Genomic DNA, 20654 nt, shown 5'->3' with positions numbered 1-20654 from the left:
TGAAATGTCTCATACAACTGGGGGTGTTTCTGAGGGTTGAGGCCGAAATCCCTGGGGTTGGGGATCCACCTCCAAGATAGCTTCTTCACTCTCATATCTGGTACCTGACTGGGACAATTGAAGGATTCCCCTGCTGGGACTCTTCACCTGAGTATCTATCTATATGTGGTTTCTCCAGTATGGTGGTCTCAGGATAGCTGGACTTCTAACATGTGGCTTAGGGCTCCATCATGAATATTCTCGCTAACAACATGGAAGCTGCATTGCCTTCTACGACCCAGCCTCTGAGGGTACAAGCATCACTTCTGGCTTCCTTATGAATCAAAGTAGACACAAGTCTTCCCCAACTCACAGAGAGGAGACATAGGTCCCATCTCTCGAGGAGAGGAATGTCACAGAATTTGCAGCCCTCTTTTAAAATTTCTATGTGACGTGTCAAGTTGGTCTGGGAAAGCTCCAAACACCTATTCTGGCTGTGGTCCAGAGCAGCCCAGTTATGGACAAATCTGTTTCTTTTCTGATCCTACCCTGAGGTAGGGACTGTCCCCCATACTAGTTAGGGTAAAGCCTGAGATATTACAACAGAGACATTGCAGAATACGTGTAGTGATTTGGATAACATAGAAGGTTATTTTTCTCTCATGTAATCGCCTAGATATAGGTAGTGAGATCCAGAGAAGTCACCTTATGCTTCATAAGGTCATTCAGGGATTCATATTTCTTCCATCTTACTGTTTCATCATTACTCAGGTGTTAGCCTCTTCTTTATTATCAAAGGTGGCTTGTCATCACCAGTTTTCCATTCTAGCACATAGAAAAGGACAAGAAAAAGTGGAAAGTAAACAACTTTCTTTTATGAATGTGACACAAAAGTTTCACACATCACTTTCATTCACGATCCATTAACAATAATTTTGCCACATAGATACACTTAGCAAAAAGGAAGATGGGAACTATAGTCTCTGGCTGGGTGACCGTAAGTCCTGATAAAAGTTGTGTATGTGTGGGATCCTATCACTAAAAAGAAAAAAGAAAGGAGAATAGATACTGGGGAGACAATTAGTCGTTTCTGCTACTAGCTTTTGAAATATCACTAGAATATTTGCCAGGCATATTCAAGGACAGAGGTTCACAAACTTTTTCTGTAAAGGGTCAAATAGTGACTATTTGAGGCTTTCCGGGCCATATGGTCTCTGTCTATATTAGTTTTCTATTGCTGCTTTAACAATTTGCCACAAACTAGGTTGTTTAAAATAATAGAACTTTATCTTCTAGTTCTGTAGGTCAGAAATCTGACACAGGTCTTGCTGAGCCAAAATCATAGCTACCTTACTTTCTGGAGGCTCCGGGGGAGGATTCCTTTCCTCCCTCATTGGAGTTGTGGACAGAATTCAGTTCCTTACACACAGTCTGCTACATCTCAGAACCAGCATTGCAGATTAATTCTTCCTCATGCCACCATCTTTCTCTTTGGTTACAGCTGGGGAAAGTTCTCCACTTTCAAGAACTCATGTAATTAATTTGAGCCATGTAAAGGAACATATTTACAAGTATTATGATGTAGATACTTTGGGGGTATTCGACTTATCCATTGTAGCTAAAAAGTAGCCAGAGACGACATGAAACGTGGGCATGACTGTGTTCTGAAAAAAATTTATTTACAAAAACAGTGGGTTGTATTTGGCTTGTGGACTGTAGTTTGCCAATCCTCTTTGATGAAAGTAGAAATCAATCGTTGACTTAGGTCTCTCAGGCAGCAGAAATCTCTTGCCTCCACCAATCTGGCTGTTGGTGTGCCATATTCTGTGTTATCAGGGCAGCTGTCAGTTGCTTCTGAGTCACCTTCGTACTGAATTGCAATTACTTCCTTCAGTGTCTGATTTTTGTCTACAGATTGTGAGCACATTAAATGCAGGAACTTTGTCTAACTCATCTTTGTACCTTCCCCTGGTGCTTTATAACATCCAGCACTTAGTAGGTACTCACTAAATATTCATTAAATAAAGGAAACCTTAAGTAATAGTTTAATGAGGAGGAGGGCATGAGTTGAAACTTATATGCACACACACACAAACACAAGTATTTTTTTGTGTGTGCTGGGAGAATATATTTTCTCTGGGCGGATACTCAGTTTTGATAAGATTTGGGTTTTATTCTGCAGGTTAAGTCTGACACCTGTAAATTTCCATGAGAGTTCTTGAAGATAGACCTTTTAAAAAGTTTAAAACCGATTTTTTGTTGCCTTAATGAAAATAAAAGGGCAAAGCCAGAATTATACATAGCTAGTGGGGCCAGTAATATGCATTTGACAGACATTTAATTTCAGCCCGCTTTTGCCAAAATAACAATGTGACCATAAGGAAATTTGAAAATGGAAATAATATTTTCCTGAGTGTTTTAACAGATATTGGACTTCAGTGTGGGTTGAAAAGTGCACATAAAGTTTTTTAACCTGCCAAGCCATGAGTTCAGCTGTTGTAGGATAAACACAGAACCCTGATGACATTAACAACATCTGAGGCTGCAGTGGGCCAGGAATCCATCTCTACCTTATTGATGCAAAGTGTTCTCACACTCACAGCCTGTAGCCAAAATAATAACTATAGGTGTATAGGTATTTGGGGTCTTTAACTGAAAGGCATTTTATATGTAAGGTATTATATGAACCACTTCTTTCATCCCAGATGTTCAATGAAATTAAGATACACAGAGGGTACTTGATCCAACAACCAAGAACCAGTCTTGGGTTGGAACCCAGCATGCATGCTTATTAAGTTATATAACTATGTAAGACATGGCCATAAGTCTACTCCACCCAAATGAAATTGGCTCAAGTCTCTTAGGTAGACTGAAGAAAAAACCCCTCAATTCTTGATGTGAATTTTATGAATTTAAAGAGCTTACTTACACTTATATTTCCACTTCAAGGTGGTAGGTCTAGAATTCCCTAAGCTCTCACCCAGTCTCAAAGAACCGTTTGCATATCCTACCTTCATACTTTTTGCTCTCCTGGCTTCTGTCAAATAAACTTCTTTCCCTCAAATTATTATCAGTGGCACAGTCAGCATGTCCATTGAACCATTGCACTTGCTAATAAAAACGTAAGATATCAAACCAAAGACCAGCTTTCTCGGAATGCTCTTATACTGACAGCAAACCACTAAAATTACATTTTGGAGCACAGTCCTACAACCAACAATAAGGTCCTGCCCATGCCATAAAAGCTTTTATGCTAAAATTATTAGGTTCACTGAAGTCTGCACGTACTGTTTCTGTTGCTCTCTCTGCTTTTCTCCCTAATCTGTTAATATGACTTGTACAGAAAATGAAAGTCAAAGCTCTTTAACAAAGCCAGAGCCCCATTTGACATGATTTACCCTTCATGACACTTACTATCTAACAACCAGCCCTTAACTCTTTCTGTAACTTTGGATGAAATTGCTCTTTTCTCTGCCACTGCTCAGCCTGTGACTTACAGGGCATGCTATGTGTGCCACACCAACTCCTCTCCCCTGTTCTCCCATCATCCAGAGAGTCTCAAAAGTATTACCTGTTAGATGTGGATATTGTGGTTGGTAATTATTTGCATTCCTATGCTAGGTATGGCCAAGCTATGTTGATTTAAAGGTACCTGGCTTATTTTCTTTCTTTCTTTCTTTTTTTTAAGTGAGAGGAGGGGAGATAGAGAGACAGACTCCCACATGTGCCTTGACTGGTATCCACCCAGCAACCCCAGTCTGGGGCTGATGCTCAAATCAACAGAGCTATCCTCAGTGCCTGGGACCAACATTTGAACCAGTGGAGCCACTGGCAGTGCAAAAGGGGAAGAGAGAGAGAAGGGGAGAGGGAGAGGGAAGTAGATGGTCCCTTCATGTATGCCCTGACTGAGGATCAAACTCAAGACATCTGCACACCAGGAAGATGTGCTATCCACTGAGCAAACTGTCCAGGGTTGGTACCTGGCTTTTCGAAAGTATCTTTCAACTATATTCTTACCAATTTTAGTTTGATATTTTATCTTCTTGTGGCAGGCTTTACATTTTTATTATTTATGATCTTAGGTTATTTTTAAAAATAAACTAAATACAATTAAAGAGACTTTGCAACAAAAAGAATAAAATACATAAGAATAAATATAACAAAGGATGTGAAGAACCTATATACCAAAAACTATGAAGCATTATTAAAAGATATCAGAAAAGAAACAATGAAATGAAAAGATACTTTGTGTTTGTGAATTAGAAGAATAAACATAGTTAAAATGGCCATATTACCCAAAGCAATATACAGATTTAATGCAGTCCCCATTAAAACCCCAATGTCATTTTTTAAGGAAATAGAACAAAACATCATCAGATTTGGATGGAACCACAAAAGACCCTGAATAGCCAAAGCAATCCTGAGAGAAGAGAACAAAACCAGAGGTATCACACTACCTGACTTCAAATAATATTAATACTACAGAACTCTGATAATCAAACAACAGGGTACTGGCAGAAAAGCAGACCCAAAGACCAAAAGAACAGAATCAAGAGCTCAGAAATAAAATCACATGTATATGGGCAAATAATTTTTGACAAAGGAGCCAAAAACACACAATGGAAAAAAGAAAGCCTTTCAATAAATGGTGCTTAGAAAATTGAAAAGCCACATGCAAAAGAATGGAACTAGATTAAAGTTTGTCCCTATGTACAAAAATTAATTCAGAATGAATCAAAGACCCATTATAAGATCTAAAACAATAAATTACATAGAAGAAAACACAGGTACTAAACTTATGGACCTTGGTCTTAGCATTTTATGAATTTAACCTCAAAGGCAAGGGAAGTAAAGGCAAAAATAAATGAATGGAACAATATCAAACTAAAATGCTTCTGCACAGCAAAAGAAACCACCAACAAAACAAAAAGGCAGCCATCCAAATGGGAGATGATATTTACAAACAACAGGTCCAGCAAGGGATTAATATCCAAAGTATATAAAGAACTCATACAACTCAACACCAACAAACAATCCAGTTAAAAAAATGGGAAGAGGACCTGAACAGACACCTCTCACAAGAAGACATTCAAGTGGTCAACAGATATATGAAAAGATGCACATTTTCACTAGGTATTAGGGAAATACAAATCAAAACTACAATGAGATACCACCTCACACTTGTTAGAGTGGCTATTATCCACAAGACATGTAAAACAAGTGTTGGAGAGGCTGTGGAGAAAAAGAAACCCGCGTTCATTGTTGATGAGAATGTAAACTGGCACAGCCAGTATGGAAAACAGTATTGAGAATTCTCAAAAAAAAAAAAAAAAAAAAAAGAATAAAATTACCATATGACACAGCAATCCTCTTATGGGTATCTACCCCAAAAACTTGAAAACATTTATTCACAAAGATGTATGCACCCCTATGTACATTGCAGTATTATTCATGGTGGCTAAGACATGGAGACAACCAAAGTGTCCCTCAATAGAGGACTGGAGAAAGAAGATGTGGTACACGTATACTATGAAATACTACTCAGATATAAGAAAAGATGAAATACTGCCATTTGCAACAACATGGATGAAACTTGAGATATTATGCTAAAAAAATAAGTCAGAAAAAGCTAGGATCTATATGAATTCAATCATACATGGATATAAAACTGAGACTCATAGACATAGATTATAGTGTGGTGGATACCAGAGCTGAGAGAAGGGTGTGTGGGGGGAAATTGGGGTAAAGGGGACCAAATGCATGGTGACAGAAGATGGTTTGACTTTAGGTAACAGGTACACATTGCAATGTACAGATTATGTGGCAAAAAGATGTACACCCCAAACCTATATGATCCTATTAACCAATGTCACCCGATTAAATTTAATAATAAAAAAATAAAATAAAAGAAGAAACTTGTTAGGTTTTTGTTTTTATAGCATCATTTATTATTATGGGCTGAACTATGACTCCCCCAAATTTATGTGTTGAAATCTTAACCCCCAGTACTTTAGAACGTTACTGTTTTTGGAGATAGGACTCTAATCCAATATGACCGGAATCTGTGTAAGAAGAGATTAAATTAGGGTGCAGATACACACACAGAGGGAAAACCGTGTGGGGACAATACCAGAAGACTGCCATCTACAAGACACAGAGAGAGGCCTCAGGAAAAACCAACCCTGCCAACACCTCAGTCTTGGTCTTTTAGGATCTAGAACTGTGATGAAATTAGTATCTTGTTTAAGCCAGCCAGTCTGTTGTATTTGTTACAGTAGCTTTAGCAAAGTAATACATTTACTTTTAATTTCATTCTTTTTCTCTAATTAAAATTTATTATGCTTTTAATGTTTATAAATTACACTGTAAGAGATCTGGACAGCATGTTTAGGCCACAAGGAAGTGAGATAATCTCATGTAGGATCGGCATGACTTGATTTTTAAGAGCACCCAGCAGAGTAACCAGAAACTTCGATTACTAATAGTGTCATTACAATAACAATGACCTTAAACCATAATCTGAAGGATGATTTAGTGTGGACGTGACTTTTCCAGACAGTATGTTTTACAGAATGAATTACAAAGTACTGTCTTGAGGAAGCTCAAGGGCCATGTTTGCGACAGATGTGTTTGGCCCCCCAGAGTAGTTTAAAACAAATTCAGCCATGTAAAAATTCAAATTTCTTGCTGTTCTTAAAAATTTGAAACATTCATCCTACCCATTTATGGACGAAATTGGCAACAGCTGCCCTCTTAGTTGGATGCTACTATGTGCTACTCTCTAGAATGCCATTCCCCTCCCCATTCCTGACACTTAAACCTGTCTGCTTCACTTATTACCCAAGCTCCGTGGTCCAGACAATGGAAAAAAGCACGTTTAATGGCTCCTAGATGATCACTTCTGAAAGGTGCTCATTGAAGGAGTTCCGAGGTGAAAGTTTTTATGGAGACTCTGCAACCTTTATATCCAGTTCCTTAGATATTTTCTGTGTTCATTAACATACAGGGTGGGGCAAAAAGTAGGTTTATAATCGTTCATATGGAAAACAATCCAATACTTAATAAATAATAAATGCAAGAATAAATGCTGTTTCATGTACTGTAAACCCACTTTTGCCCCATCCTGTACTAAAAGACCTGAGAAGTTCTGTAATAGAAAAATCTATTTAACTTTGTTTCCCACCATTTTACTTTCCTATTTGACTAGGAACTTCCATTTCTCTGAGTAACATATATTTGACATCCTGTGGAGTTAGTGTTCTATGGAACACACTTTGGAAAAGGCTGAAATGGATTTTTACAGTCTGGTTCCACCAGAAGGCAGAAGAATAAATTAGGGAGTTAGAATTCTGTAAATTACTACATAACTTGCATATTCATTAAAGAACACTTGAAAATTAAATGTGAAAACAAAGTAAATGTAAAGTTATCTTATCAAGGAGCAATATTATTTTTGTGATGTTATTTGACACATCAAGGAAGTCTACATAAATGACCAGAAGCCACCAAATGCATAACCAATGTTATCTACTATGGAATACACTCTTTATAAAAGTGAGATGTTTTTCTCATTGTGAAGGAAAAATAGAATTTAGCTTTGAGAGAACTGTATTTCAATTACTTTCGTTGTGCTCCAGTGTCTCTGTTATTGCACCACAATGAATGCATCACTTTCTTCATATTTCAGGTTAATGATCTGATTGGACTGTAAACAGTTTGTTAGACAAAACTTACACCCATTATACTTGCATTCATTTAAAACAAGGGATAGGTACAAATGAACCCAGATATCCTTTTGTATTAGCTATTTTATTAGAGTAATAATGTGCAAATCCTGATTTGCATGTTCAACTAAATAATTGCAAACAGTTTTTGACACGTAAATTCATGGCTGTTTTACTTGCTTCCACTGAGTTTGCCAAAAGCGAATTGGTCTATTTGAGTTATCCTCCTTTGATTTCTCCAGGAAAATCAATATAATAAAGTAATTCTTTCCTGCCATCTTCTTCTTTGCTAAGCTCTTTTGAGAACAGTCAGAAGGTGTTTTTCCTTCAATTATTTCAGGCTTGTTTGCATTAAAGCCTTTCTAGCAGGCGCCAGTAAATGTGTTCCCTTAATAAGGATGTCTCCCTTTGAAATAAGCTAAATAAAATTTTACATTTAAGGTGAGTAAGAACCAGTTATGGAGAAAATTGCTCAATATCTGTTCTATTCTAATTTCTTTTTTCATGCAAAGCATACTGCATCTCTATATTGAGGAACAAGTGTGATGATGTGGCATGCATAATTCATGCTTCTGGCCTTCTACACACACTTATTTTTTTCCATCAGAATTTCACATATTTAGATAAAGTCAAAAATTATTCTTTTTCTTTTCATTTTTTTCTTCTTTTTTCTTTTCTTTTATTTATTTGTGTGTGTGTGAGAGAGAGATTGAGGAACAGACAGGGACAGACATATATATAGGAAGGGAGAGATGAGAAGCATCAACTCATAGTTGTGGTACCTTAGCAGCTCATTGATGGCTTTTTCATATGTGTCCTGACTGGGTGATGGGAGGCTCCAGCCAAGCCAGTGACCTTGGACTCAAGCCAGCAACCTTGGCCTTCAAACTAGCAACCTTTGGGCTCAAGCCAGTGACCATTGAGACATGTCTATGCTCCCACGCTCAAGCTAGCGACCCCTCGCTCAAGCAGGATAAGCCCACTCTCAAGCCTGTGACCTCGGGTTTTTTTTTTTTTTTTTTTCCTTTTTTTCCTTTTTTTTTTCATTTTTCTGAAGCTGGAAACAGGGAGAGACAGTCAGACAGACTCCCGCATGCGCCCGACCGGGATCCACCCGGCACGCCCACCATGGGGCGATGCTCTGCCCACCAGGGGGCGATGCTCTGCCCATCCTGGGCGTCGCCATGTTGCGACCAGAGCCACTCTAGCGCCTGAGGCAGAGGCCACAGAGCCATCCCCAGCGCCAGGGCCATCTTTGCTCCAATGGAGCCTTGGCTGCGGGAGAGGAAGAGAGAGACAGAGAGGAAAGCGCGGCAGAGGGGTGGAGAAGCAAATGGGCGCTTCTCCTGTGTGCCCTGGCCAGGAATCGAACCCGGGTCCTCCGCACACTAGGCCGACGCTCTACCGCTGAGCCAACCGGCCAGGGCTGACCTCGGGTTTTTGAACCTGGGATGTCAGCATTCCAGCATATCCAGTGCACCACAGCCTGGTCGGGCTCAAAGATTATTCTTTACTGCTTTCAATAAAAGTTATTTTTAAGAACTATGACATAAAATATGTAGATATTTAATTAGAAGATTGTGTGAGTGTGGTACTTACACAAGACATTTTTTCTTGTAGATATTTTAGATTTCATTTGTTTTGTGAGTTTTTGTTTGTTTTGTTTTGTTAGATGGCAGGATTTCATTTATTTTAGTGGATGACATCCTTGTTTGCAAGGATTCCTAGAATGACAGCTCACTTATTTATGAAAAATTAAGGCAAAATCATGCCACTTTGTTCCCAAAAAGTTCATCATTCTGTGGAATTTCTTATATTGTTCTCTTTGCCAAAATGGCATTTTAATGATAAGAAAAATATGAGCCTTCCACTACATAAAGTCCATTCCCTGTTCTCCTTTCTCAACTCTATTCTTGTGTTCCTATTACGGCTATTTTTATACCTCATTAGGACTGTTGGTCTTCTCCATCTGAATAGTCATGGGCATTTGCAGCTCATTATGTCTATAACTAAATCTATCATCTTCCTCCCCAAACATGTTTTTTATTTATTTTTTTATTTTTCTGAAGTGAGAAGCAGGGAGGCAGAGAGACTCCTGCATGTGCCTGACATGGATCCACCTGGCAAGCCTGCTAGGGGGCGATGTTCTGCCCATCTGGGCCATTGCTCCGGTTACAACTGGAGCCATTCAAGCACCTGAAGCAGAGGCCATGGAGCCATCCTCAGCTCCAGGACCAACTTTGCTCCAATGGAGCCTTGGCTGCAGGAAGGGATAAAAGAGAGAGAAAGAAAGGAGGGGGGGGAGGTGGAGAAGCAGATGGGTGCTTCTCCTGTGTGATCTGGCTGGGAATCGAACCCTGGACTTCCACACACTGGGCCGACACTCTACCACTAAGCCAACTGGCCAAGGCCCCCAAACATGTTTTTACCATGTAATGAATTGCAGAAAGCAAGAAACCTGAATGCCATCTTTGATTCCTTATTCTTCTCTGCTTGGCACATCCAGATAACAGCCAAGTCTTGTCAATTCTATTTTCTCAATATCTCCCAACTCTGTCCTCTACTGCTTATTTACTCCCCATTGCCACTACCTGGCCCAGGACACCATCATTTCTTTTCTGGATTACCTTGTCGCATCACAGTCACACATGTATGCACATATGGTGAGTATTTCTCCTTCCCACAGACACAGACTCAAATATCTAAACCTGTTGCCAAAGCAGATGGAGGGACTGTGGAGAACTTCCTGTCTGGCATGTTCCCTTGTCCAGCCTTCTCCATTAATCACATTTATTGAGTGTTTGCCATGTGAAAAGGCTACTCTGTTAGGAGCTATGAAGAATCGAAGAAGTTGTGATCTCTGCCTACAGATAATTTAGATGATCTAGTAGGTTTTTATGGGAGGTGAATATGGATTGGTATGCATAAAAATCCCTGATTGTGTCTTAGCTGCTGTGGCATTATTTCTGTATTAACACATTTGTTGGAAAAAAGTTAAAAGGATCATATGGCCTTTAAAATGTTCCTACTTTGCCACCTACTATGTAATATTTTCAAGCATAAACTTTAATCTTTGAGATTAGAAATTCAACAGTGAGGGTTGCATCTGATTTCAAGGAACATCCAAAGGTCAACACAATAATAAAATTGTTTTATCTCTGCTCTGGTGGTGTGGTGGTTATAAAGTTCACTACCTTATTCTGTTTTTTCCTCAGGATGACTCAGGGCTCCCACATCGGGGGAGGAGAACTTGGGGGTCACTTTATGCAATTTCATTTTCCCTGAGATACCTTCCCAATAACAACGGATTTTCTTATGGATCTGGGACACATAGCAGACACCGTCAGATTTTACATATTTCTTTCAGATGGGTTCCAAGTTAAAGTTTTGTATCTACAGAGTTGTCAGTGTACCCATCTCCTCCCCTGTACCCTGACACACCCTGGCCACCCTCCCTTCCCATTCTGGGCTCAGAGGGTTCCAGGAACAGAGCAGCAGCATCCCCATTAAACAGGAGCAGATAACTCAGATCAACTCTCTGTGGTAAATTGGTTTCTCAGCATCTGGTGCCATTCCTTTAATGAAGCCTTTTTCTCTCCATGATATGAATCCATTAGACACTGAGAAGCTGGAGTATGTAAAATATTTTGTTTATCTGGCCCTTCTCAAAGGTACTGTCTGTCATCATAGATGTCTGCAGTAAATATAGCAACAGCATCACTGGATGTGTGAAGCGATTAGATTTATGAGGCACATAAACTGCAAAGCTTCTAATAACCATAATTCCTAACTTCAATCATAATACCAGTATTAGTGTCATGTTTTCCAGAGGATTTTATGTTTCTAAAAATACGCTAATTGTGGTTATCATGTTTACTCTGTAATTCCTTTAATTTGAAAGGGAAAGGGCTCTCTGCCAGGGACGAAGCTAGTGAAAACAGTCCACCCTTCTGTAGTGTTTATATGGGCAGTGGGGCAAGATGGATGGCGTGTCTTGCGTGTTTTGCAATTAAATTAGATAAATTTCCTTCGGAAAAAGAGAATCTCCACTAATAAGGAACAACTGATGACAAAATCAAATGTGTGGGTGAGGAATAAAGAGGAGGATCTTCACCCTGGCCCCCACTTCCTAACCGCACCCCCTATCTCCAGGGAGATTCTGTCTGAATGCCTTTAACATGATATTCCTATAATTATTTGGCATCATTTGAAAAATCTTTGAAAGAATGCCAACCATCAGTCAGTTTTTCTTTTGACCCAGGCCTGAGATATTAGTTTAGATGCTTGACACAAGATTCTCGGCCTGTGGGGTCTCTCTTGGACTTTCAGGGATAAAATCAGTGGTGGGATTAAAATAATTTAACAACCGGTTCTCTGCCCTAATGATCATTTAAAGAATAAAAAAATAATATACTGAAAGGTAGTTTATTATTTCATGCGCTCAATACTAAAAGAGGTATATACAAAACTAGATTATGTTAAAATAAAGAGTTTTAAAATATTAATGCAAAAGTATTAAGTAATACCTGGCAAAAAACAATCAAACTGTTATTTAAGATATTTAGATATTGCTTCTTGATTGGTGTCCTCACTTACTACTAAAGTAACAAGCGTGAGGGAATTAAAATGTAGTATTTTATCAACGGTATAGTGAGTTTTATGAAATGAAGAAATAAATATTACAATCATAGTTCTGTCAAAGTTTTTCACCTGTGGACAGAATGAACATTACTACGGGCACTTAGGATACACTGTTGCGCAGATGAACGTTAAAAAAGAGTAAGGAATGTCAATTTGTAATTTCCACATTGGGCGGCTGCCCAGGAGCCCACCTTAGAGAGAACCCTGATTTACAAGTGCCATATTCACAACCAGTTCACTGAACTCAACCAAAAATTAGGTATCAATTCTGCAGAACTGGTATAAACTGGCTGAGTCCCACTGCTGAATAAAAGGAAGGCAGACACTCTTAGGTCCTCTTAGGTTTATTAGAATACACACACACACACACACACACACAATGATTATTTTTGCACCTTTGTAGAATTTGGCAAATTTGAAGGATATCCCAGATTTAGCCATTGAAAGATGATTCCATACATAGGTCACTGAGTTTAAGACCCTGAGAGATAACGTGATAGACTATGGCTAGAGGCAGGGACAGTTGTTCAATGGATATTTTTTAAAACTTTTTTTTTCTGAATAGAGACAGAATAGATACTTCTTATGTAACATTCAAATGACAGAGACGTAAATACATTATTTTACCCTCTAAACATAACCACTGTTAACAGCTTGGTGTCTATCATTTCAGGCTCTTTCTAGTAATATCCAAATACATTATTATTTTAAATGAATGGAAAACCACCACTCCTGCTGTTTTGTGACTATCTTTTAAATTTAATAACATATCATGGACACTTTTCTAGGGAAGCGAATACATATTTGTCTCAATCTTTTCCACTCTTTTATGGCATTCCATAACATGGTTGGACTAAAATTTATTTACTGTTTTACTACTGGTGAGTATTGTAATGGCCTTCAATATTTTGTTCTTGTATATAATGTTTCTAAGAACATCTTGGGCCTTATATCCTTAGCTGCTCATGAGAGTATTTTTGCAGAATAAATTCCTAAAAGTGAAATTAAAATATTTATAGTGATTATCAAATTGATAAGTTGATATGTGTCAAAATTTTTCTTTAAAATTGTGTACTACTTTCCAATTTTACCAATAATATATGAAAGTGCTCTATCTCCACACTCCAGCATGGGAATTAGTAATGTAATTTAAATTTAAGCTATCCCTTTACTCTTTGCTTGATGCTCAGGTAAAACTATCTCACTGTTGTACTATGACTTGAATTAATAATAATATGGAAAATTCTTTCAGGTAGATATATGTTCATTCTTTTTTGTTATTGTTTATTCATATCTATGTCCTTTTTTCTACAGAGTTTTCATCATTTCCTTACTAATTCATAGATACTTTTTATATGTTTATGATAGAAGCTGGAAATAATTTTCTGCTTTATTTACTTTTCAACTCAGTGGTGCTCTCAATCATTAAGAGGGTCACTATTTTGTGGCAAAGTCTATCACTTTTGCACTTTATTTCTTACCTTTGTGTCCTGATAGAAGTATGTCTTTCACCTTAAGATGATAAGCATGTCTCCATATATTACTTCTAGTAATTCTCCAGTTCTTTAAAAATATTGAAATCTTTAATAAGTCATTATTATAAGAATAAAATAGATAAAAATCTAACTAGTTTGCTCCTTTTAATTATTTGGCATAATGGTTTAATGGCCTCCACATTACACTGAAAAACAATTTTTTTCATTTTCTGTTGCATGAGGTTTTAGAATTGTTTCTATATATTTCTGCATCACTGATTCCAAATCTGAAATCTGTTTTTTGGTGCATGCTCTAGTTTTTAAGCAATTTTAATTTCTTTTTGTTACAGTTAATGGCACGTATTGGTTTTTAAATTGGAGTTAAAGGGCAACGACTCTTGGATTGAACATAACCACAAGGCAATTAATGTTTTACAAACATCATTTTTACATAATTGTAGTTGTTTTTAAAACACCCTCTTATTTTAAGATTGAATCATGGCTTCTTCGAGAAGGCATAAATGTAAGAATAGTCCTGACACCTTCTGTTATATATGTGGCTGTTACACACTTCAATGTCAAAGGTGCAATATTTCATCATTTGTGACACGTGCATATATTGCCTATTTTCAAGTTCCCCTTGGTGATCAAGACAAGAATTGGGCTACTCATATTGTGTGTTATAATTGTGAGGAAATGCTTCATGACTGGATAAAAGGAAAATGCAAAGGAATGCCTTTTGGTATTCCCATGGTTTGACGTGAACCTAAGGACCACAGCAGTGACTGTTATTTCTGTCTGATCCATACAAAGGGCATCGGCAAGAAAAAATGGCATATAATTGCATATCCTAATATTCTTTCAGTAATACGACCTATCCAACACTCTGAGATACACTCGGTTCCAGTTTTCAATGGTTTTATTTCTTCTAAGGATGAAGAAAGTGAACATAGTGATCAAGTATATTTTGATAAGATGCATGAGGAAATGGTTGTAGAATCTGAAGGGTCTTCTTCTGATGCCAAGCAGTCATTAACCCCTCAGCAGCTTAGCCAACCTGAATGGAATGACTTAGTAAGAATGACATAAAAATTGTCCTCAACTTTCTGAAGTATGAGGAGCATAACTGGATCATTTGTGTGGATTTTTAAATGGTAAATTTCCTGCTAGGACAACAGAGAGGTTTCACGAAGTATTCTTGCTTTCTGTGTTTGTGGGATAGCCGAGCTCGGGAGAAACACTGGACACAGAAGGAGTGGCCAAAATGTGAAGCTCTGGAAGTAGGGATGCAAAATAATGTGAATGAACCTGTAGTTAATCGAGACAGGATCATTTTTCCCCCACTTCACATCAAACTTGGCTTAATGAAGCATTTGTTCAGGCTTTGAATAGAGAAAGTGAATGCTTTCAACATATTATTTCTGCTTTTCCTGCCTTGTCTTTCAAGGAGATAAAAGCAGGTGTATTCCATGGACCTCAAATTTGAACCCTCATACGTGATGAAGAATTTTCCAGGAAGATGAATAAGGAGGAGAAAGCAGTATGGCAGTCTTTTGTGGCAGTTACAAAAAACTTCCTTGGCAACAGAAAAGCATAAAACTATGAACTTCTGGTTCAAAGGATGCTGTTGGCTTTCTGCAACATTGGATGTAACATGAGTGTTAAGATTCACTTCTTGAACAATCACCTTGGTAAGTTTCCCAAAAATCTTGGAGCTGTTAGTGATGAGCAGAGTACTGCTGGAGCATCAAACGAGATTGTCCTCAACAAGTACACAAATGCAAGAGCTAAAAATGCAAATTTTTGCCTGAATAGAATTTAAATAAATTTTGCACAAATTTTATGATTAAAATAAGTGTTTTAATATGTTCTATTTCAAAATTGTAGACAAATTCTGATGCAATCATATCTTTTAGTGTATTAGTGTATTTATTGCATTATATAAATTATTATATTTTCACAAAGATGATGCCCAAGAAAACACTCTACTTTATTATGTTAAACTAAATGTTGAAAATTTTGCAATAAGATGAATACTTAAAATCTGGAATTGCATAAAAACTATAGCTTACAGAGAAAAACTAATGTCATATTTGAGATCAGCACACTCGAATTAGGTAAAAACAAATGTTTTTGTGGATGGAACTGGAACAAATATTGTTCCCCAGTGTTATTTAATGAGTTACCCCTCCTGACCTTACTAAATTTAAGTGCTATATTTAATAGTCACTAAATACCTATGTATTCATGGATCTGTTTCTTCATTTCTGTTCCATTCATCTATCTATATCAGTATCATATTTTAGTTATGGTACCTTTAAAATATATCTGAATCTGGTAGTACAAATTCCTTCTCATTATATTCCATTTTCAAGAATTTGTCAGGTATTCTGAGCATTTACTCTTTCAGATTAACTTTATTATCAATTTGTAAGAGTTGACTAAAATTGGGACTTTTGGAATTTTATTAACATACAGTTTATTTTGAGAATTGTCATTTTCTTCTAAGGGCATTTCTCTGTCTTCTCTTATTGAGTATCTTATTGAGTATGCTGTGAGAACTAACTGCTCTCCCCAAATGTATGTGTGAAAATGGTAGACAAAAAATAATGTCCTGCCTGACCAGGTGGTGGCGCAGTGGATAAAGTGTTGGACTGGGACACAGAGGACCCAGGTTCGAGAACGCAGGGTCATCGGCTTGAGTGTGGGCTCAACTGGTTTGAGCGAGGCTCGCCAGCTTGAGCCCAGGGTTGCTGGCTTGAGCAAGGGGTCATTCAGTCTGCTGTAACCCCCCAGTTAAGGCATATATGAGAAAGCAATCAATGAACAACTAAGGCGCTGCAACAAAGAATTGATGCTTCTCATCTCTCTCCCTTCCTGTCTGTGTCCCTCTCTCTGATTCTCTGTCTCTGTCACACACACACACACACACACACACACACACACACAAATTGTTCTAAAAATGTTGGTTTTGAGAAAGATAATATTAATGATTGGCTAGAAAATGACAGATAAATCAAAGCAATAGTGATGTGGGAAAATGGAGAAGGGCATAGATGGAGAGAAGTAGGTATAGAGTGAGTGTATAATCTGAGAGTGAGTTGGAAGTGAGCACAGAAGGAGAAAAGTGAGAAATAAGAGCCCTAGAAGAAGGACTGATTGAAGGGCAAGATAGAAACATTGACCTATGGCTGCCTGGGCAAGAATGGGCCAGGGTTGCTGGAGTGGATTCCATAGTCTCATTCATGTTGGATCGGCTGTATAGAACTTGTTGAGCAACGGCCAGATAGCTCTGAGGATACAAAACCAGTGGGGGAGGGTGAGCCTGGGAAGGCAGAGGTAAATGTGGAGTGCTTTTGCCTGTGCCTTTGCTTGTCCAGAAAGAATGTTGAGTTCAATCAGATAGGGAGAAAGAAGATTAATGGGCAGGGTGGTGTGGGGTAACTTGGGAAAGTAAGAGGGCCCAGATCAGAAAATGGAGGAAGAATTTCGATAAAGCTAATTTCAGGGACACAGGCCCAGTGCAGACCCAGCCTGAAAACTAAGGTCAAGGGCTTAGATAGGAACATTTCTGACCACAGGACTTTGCTAATTCCCCTGCCTACCCACTCCTCCCTTCTCACTTCCTATTTCCTGGGTTATATGTGTGCAGCATAAGTTGCCCAGTCTGGCTATACCTGATTTGTGCAGTGATGGCATTTCACCAAAGCTGGGCCATGTACTCACTTCCCAGGGAGAGTTGGCATTGGGACAGAGGGAGAAGATAGATCTCTCTCAAAGCAACTGCATTTCAACACATAAACCTCTGGTGGTCTTGGTGACTGTACTTCAGCAAGGACTGAGAGGCAGAGAAAAACAATCTACTTTAAGAAAGAATAAAACACATACATAGAAAGAGCAGAGACCAACTCTTCCTTCCAGCTAGTTTTTGAGACCCAGCTGCATTCTCTATTTTGAGCTCAATAGGATGCTCCAGAATTGCCCCTTTTGTAAAAATCTGGCTCAAACTGAGTTTGTGTTATATAGAGTCCTAGAGGTCTTAAATAATACAAAGACTAAGGAATATAGGGTGCCAAAGTTATGAATTTCCTTTTATAATAAAATCCAAGATCTAAATTTACAGACTGAAACATCACTGATAGAATTCCAGAAAACAGGGATTCAACAAGTTAGATCTAGAAATAGATATTAGGGCTCTGCTTCAACCAGACCAAACTTGGCAGCTGGTGGAAGGAACCCGGGACAGAGAAAGAGAAAGCCAGGCCCAAGGCCCTGGAATTCCATAGCCTTGAATGAGAATTTCTGGACCTCTATGGACAAAAAAGGGCAGTTGTGCCTGCTTTATGGTCTCGGATACACAAGAATTTTTTGAGATGTGTGGCAGGGACCAGATGCACTCAGTGAGCTATAAAATACTGTTTTCATGGAAGTCAGTGTTGCAGCTGCCTTGTAGAACCTGTATAATGATGCAATGCTCTCTAGGTCAAGAGCTTATAAGCTCAATAGCTTACTGATGTGAGATAGTGTTCTATGATGGGAAATAGGGTAAGAGATATAGGGTAAGGCTGGGGTCCTGTGAAGGGCCTCCAGGTAACACAACTCCAGAACGTGACATATTTACCCAGTGGTTGGCAAACCCATTAGTCAACACAGCCAAATATCAACAGTACAATGAGCCAAATTTTTAAAACTTAAACTATATAGGTAGGTACTTTCCTTATCGAGGTAGCACCCGCACGTGGTATTCTGTGGGAGAGCCACACTCAAGGGGCCAAAGAGCCACATGTGGCTCGTGAGCTGCAGTTTGCCGACCAGGGCTCTAGACAGTTGGAATGGTGCCCTCTGGAACACAACAGAGAATACCATGTGAATGAGGCCTCCCAGAGTTGTGTGGTGTGACAGTTCTAGTCCCCAGGTCACATCTAAAGAGAATGAACTTTCATGCTTGGAGTACTGGCCGTGGATAAATACAAAAACAACCCTGAACTGGAGGAATTTCTCTGGCAGCCTCATCACAGCTGTGTTGTCCAAACCTTTGGGAAAAGGCAAAAACATTAGGAAAAGCATGGATCTGGCTGGTACTCGAAGGCATGCACCCCATAAACTGTGTCAGCACCCTATAAACATGCCACTTTTAATGACGAGTGCATGTCCCTATTCACCACCATCACTTATTCTACCACAGAACCTCCCGGAACTTTCTTTCCAGAATTCCTTTTATCTTAACCATTAAACCAGCCTTGGGGAGATATTGAGGTCAGTAGTCCTGGACCTGAGTCATATCTTCCCCTGACCTCACCTTAGTGGTAAGCTAAATAGCAACAAAGGCTGCTGAATAATGCAAACAACCTGTAGAAGGCTTCCTGACCAGGCTGGCATATGCAGAAGGCCAGACCCACCAATAATCCCATAATGGTTTGTGAATGTTCACCTTGGAATAGGAATACTTTAAACATCTACTTTCTCACATTTGGTGATAATTAACATGTATAGATGCCTGCCAGTTAGAGGGTACATTAAAAAGACATGCACATCACATGGAAAGGGTGGCACACAGCCAAAGATGAACATAAAAACTTGGTGTGTGTAATGCTGGGGGAAGGGTGCCAGGAGGGCCACGTTGGGGGCTATAAGTGGAGGGGTTGCAAAAACAACACAAAGTAGAACCCAACAAAATAAAATATACTTACTCTGCCCCCTAAGATAAAAGAACCCTGAAAGAAAAATGAAAAGTAAATTTTTGGTCAGTGGGGAACAAAGAGAAGAACAAAAGAAGGGGCCCCTGCTGAGTAGGAAGCCCTGTCCCAGCGCAAACAGAGGTTTGTCCTATGAGCTTCTGAGTTGCTGCCAAGGACAATGGGCTCAGACAACAAGTCCAGGAAGAACTTGGCTGAGGGGACACATGTTCGTGGGGGACCAGCAAGTCAGCTCATAGATAAACTGCATGGACTGAGGTGTCCAGGCTCAGGCTGATGACACCAGAGCACTAAGGGGAAAAATAATTTGCAAATGTGAGGTGGGGAGGCTAGAAGGAGTCCGCCATTTTTGAGAACTCATAGAGGACAGCAGAGGTGTCAAAGATGGGAGACCAATTCTGTCTTGGTTCCAAAAAAGAGAATTCTGACAAATACAGAAGACAGAGATTGCTGACTTCCTGCCTAATTTTGGAATGGATTCTAACATGGTGTGTAAGCCCCTTAAAGTAGGAGAAAGTTTGCTTATTAGGGAACTACATGGATTCGTGAGAATAATTTATTTCAATGCAGCCAAACCTTCTACCTCCCTCATTTTCTCCCTCCATTTATTCTTCTCTCTTTTAAATTAGAAGTTGGCCAAGGGAATTCTGGAGATAAAGTATGCCTGCTTTCCTAAAAGGCATTTAATATCCTTATCTTTTTGTGAATAAGATGGGAAATATATTTGTATATAATAATTATATCATTAAATTAAAACATTATTATATTAATATATGGTTATTACCATAAGTTGAATGTGTTTCCTCCACATCCATATGTTGAAACCTAATACCTAATATGATGGTATTTGGAGGTGGAGCCATTGGAAGGTTGTTAGGCCTTTGTTGCCTTTACAAAAGCGCTGCTGAAGAGCTCCGTTGTGTCTTCTACCATTTGAGGACATGATGAGAAGACAGCTGTTTACAAACCAGGAAGCAGGTTCTCACCAGACATTGAGTCTGCCAGTGCCACAATCTTGGACTTTCCAGTCTTTAGAACTGTGAGAAATGCATGATTATTGTTTAAGTCATCCAGTCTATGGTATTTTGTTATAGTAGCCTGAATGAACTAAGATATAAATATTATCATATAATAAATAT

This window comes from Saccopteryx leptura, chromosome 7, assembly GCF_036850995.1.
Source record: "Saccopteryx leptura isolate mSacLep1 chromosome 7, mSacLep1_pri_phased_curated, whole genome shotgun sequence".
In the NCBI taxonomy this organism is placed as follows: domain Eukaryota; kingdom Metazoa; phylum Chordata; class Mammalia; order Chiroptera; family Emballonuridae; genus Saccopteryx; species Saccopteryx leptura.
This window is presented reverse-complemented; position numbering follows the sequence as displayed.